The 3,134-nt window shown below is 39.3% G+C and overlaps 1 pseudogene; it reads left to right on the forward strand.

The window, feature by feature from the left end:
- The first annotated feature begins 1,595 nt into the window (after nt 1-1,595).
- On the forward strand, nt 1,596-2,290 carry LOC143990154 (ribonuclease H1 pseudogene; annotated as a pseudogene).
- The last annotated feature ends 844 nt before the right edge of the window (nt 2,291-3,134 follow it).

Genomic DNA, 3,134 nt, shown 5'->3' on the forward strand with positions numbered 1-3,134 from the left:
TCTCTGCTCCAATCACAGGAAGCAGAGATCAGTGTCACTTGTTGCTAGGCAGAACGGAGAGATGCTGTTTACATCGGCATCTCCCTGTTATCCTTCCCCGTGAGACGATCGCAGGTATCCCCACTGCGATCGAGTTTGCGGGACCTGCGACCGGACTCACGGGGATCCCGTACCGCCAGTGGCGCGCACGCGATGACAGGGCGGCAAATTCAACTGGACGTACCTGTACGTGCCTGCCCGTGCAATTCTGCCAACGTACATCTCTGTGCATCGGTCGGGAACTGGTTAAGTATGCCTATGCTATGTGTGAGAAATAACTTGCTAAATAACATGTTAAAATGGCAACTTTTTGAAAAAAATATTACTTTAATTAATTTTAATACATTTTTAAAATAAATTTTCCACAAAAGTGTGAATAAAAATTACAATTTAAAAACTCACCATGCCTCTTACTAAATACCTTGTACTGTCTAATGAGATACAGTTAGTACATCAGGATTGATCAATTTTCAAATACACTGTATATACCATAGTTTGTAGACTCTATAACTTTCCATAGTTTGTAGACTCTATAACTTTCATACCAGGTAAATAATATACACTGATTTGGGTTATTTTTACCAATGAAATGCAGCAGAATATATTTTGGCCTAAATTTATGAAGAAATATTATTCATTTCCGGAATTTTATAACAGAAACTAAAGAAACTTTTTTTCAAAATTTTATCTTATTTATTTAGCAAAAAAAAAAAGCAAAACAGTGGTGTTTAAATACAAACTAAAAGAAGATTCTATCTGTCGCAAAAAAATCTAAAAATTTCATTTGGGTACAGTGTTGCATGACTGAGTAATTGTCAATTAAAATGTCACAGTGCTGAAATCTGGAAATACCTGTGTGCTTCCAAAAATGCCTGAACTTCACTACTGTGTTGGCTGTTTATAGTTAGAATTATTTTTGTATATAACTCCTGGGTTACAATTATGACCTCCTTATCACTGTTATCTCAAAAGAGAAGAGACATTGAACATTTTATGGATTATGATTGCTCTCCCTAAAGTTGTGGGGACAAGCATTGTTCTGGAACCCTTATTGTGTATCCATTATAATTGGATTTCATTATATTTGTTGTGGAGAGGTGACCCCCGTGTCTTGCTGTGGATTAGCAATATACACCTGATTGTGGCAGAAGCAGGCATGATACTTACACACCTGTGGGGTGGGTTCATATGCATCCCAGGGATAGAGCACAGGGGTCCCACTTGGAGACAGATCCACCCAGGCAGACAGGAAGTCTGGCCAAAGAGTCAGGAGGACTCTGCCCTACAAACACGACGTCTGTGTATGAGTGTCAGGAGGACACCCATGTTCCCTAGGAGAGGGAGGCTGCAGCTGGCAGCATTAGCATACGCTCTGAGGAGCAACGCAAAGGCCTAGGCATGAGTTCTGAAGCAGCGGTGCTGCAAGAGAGTAAGCCAGGAGGCTGAAGGTTTGAACTATACAATAATGGTGGAACCCCCTGCAAGGGAAATTGCTGTTATTTTCTTTGAACATTGTTTCCTTTCAATAAAAGTGGGCTGCTAGCTATTTGCCTCAGGAAGACCGGTAGTGTCTTTGATCGTATTGTCTGCCGTCATGCCGTACGCTGTGCGCAGAGGTCGCCGTGCGGGAGTCTATGATAACTGGGATGAATGCAGAGAGCAAGTGGACCGATATTCATCCGCAAGATACAAGAAGTTTTCAACAGACAAAGAAGCCCAGAACTTTGTAGAAGAGCGTGACTTCCCTCTAAAAAGAGAGAGGTCAGCAGTGGTTTACACTGATGGATGCTGTTCCCGCAATGGTAGATATGGAGCAAGAGCTGGAGTTGGAGTTTACTGGGGTGATGGCAGTTCACACAATGTTTCTGAAAGGTTGGATGGACGGCAGACAAATCAAAGAGCTGAAATACAGGCAGCCTGCAGGGCAGTAGAGCAGGCCCAGAGTCAGAATATTACCAGACTTAATATTCGTTCAGACAGTGAGTTCACTATAAAAGGTGCGACTGAATGGATGCCTAGATGGAAGCAAAATGGCTGGAAAACGTACAATGGCGGGGATGTTGTCAATAAGGAGGACTTTCAGAAATTGGACAAGCTCTGTAAAAAAGTTGATGTCACATGGAGCCATGTCCCAGGACATGCTGGCCATAAGGGAAATGAAATGGCTGACTGGCTGGCAAAAAATGGAGCAGAACAGTAAAATAATACAACATATATTGTAGTTCTGGGATTTCAAGAATTATTACAAAATCCCCTGTGTTCTAGCAATGTAGTTCCATTTTTTTGTAAGTTTTTGGTTGTGAAAAATGTGCCTTTTCCATGTACTAAAAAAAAAAGTGTGAGTGTTTACATGCTTTAATTCATTTGTATTTAAATTGTATTTGTATTGCTGTATTTAAATGTGTAACTTTCAAATGTTTAGTGTTCTGCATTAAAGTTCAATATGGCAAAAAAAAAAAAAAAAGTGGGCTGCCAAGCCCTTAAAATGTAGTTTGGACTGATATGTGTTCCTAAAATCTCATGCACCACTTGAGTTGACTAATCCAGATATTTTACAATGTATAAATATCTACTGTATGTGTGAGTGACTGCAGAAACATCAAGGTTCCCACAAATATAATGAAAATTATAAAAAGAAAATGGGGGAGTCACCAGTAACCTATCACTATACTGAACAAAATAATAAAAACCTGGTTAACACTCAAACACCCACTAGAGGTATATTACTCATAAAGAGAACAAATCAACTACTCATGATATTATAAACCATTCCAAAAATATAAACAAAAATGTATTAACACGTATCTTTTTTTATTAAAGACATATTTAAAATCACTTGGTCAGGATAAGGTTAAAAACCGACCTGCACCCCCTTGGTAGTTATTATTTGGCTTTCTAAATGTCCAAATAAGAAAGAAGAAATAATTATTCTTGGACACACAAGAAGAATCAACCTCATGGTGTTTCCAAGGTTATAATGTTATAGTTTTATGCTGTGTACACACGACCAGACTTTGACAGCAAAGGTCCAATGGAACAAATCTGCCAGACAATTTGATCGTGTGAGGGCTTCATCAGACCTTTGCTGTCTAAAC

The sequence above is a fragment of the Lithobates pipiens genome, unplaced genomic scaffold (genome assembly GCF_037356315.1).
Source record: "Lithobates pipiens isolate NorthernLeopardFrog02 unplaced genomic scaffold, aLitPip1_a1.2 Scaffold_18, whole genome shotgun sequence".
Taxonomy (NCBI): Eukaryota; Metazoa; Chordata; class Amphibia; order Anura; family Ranidae; genus Lithobates; species Lithobates pipiens.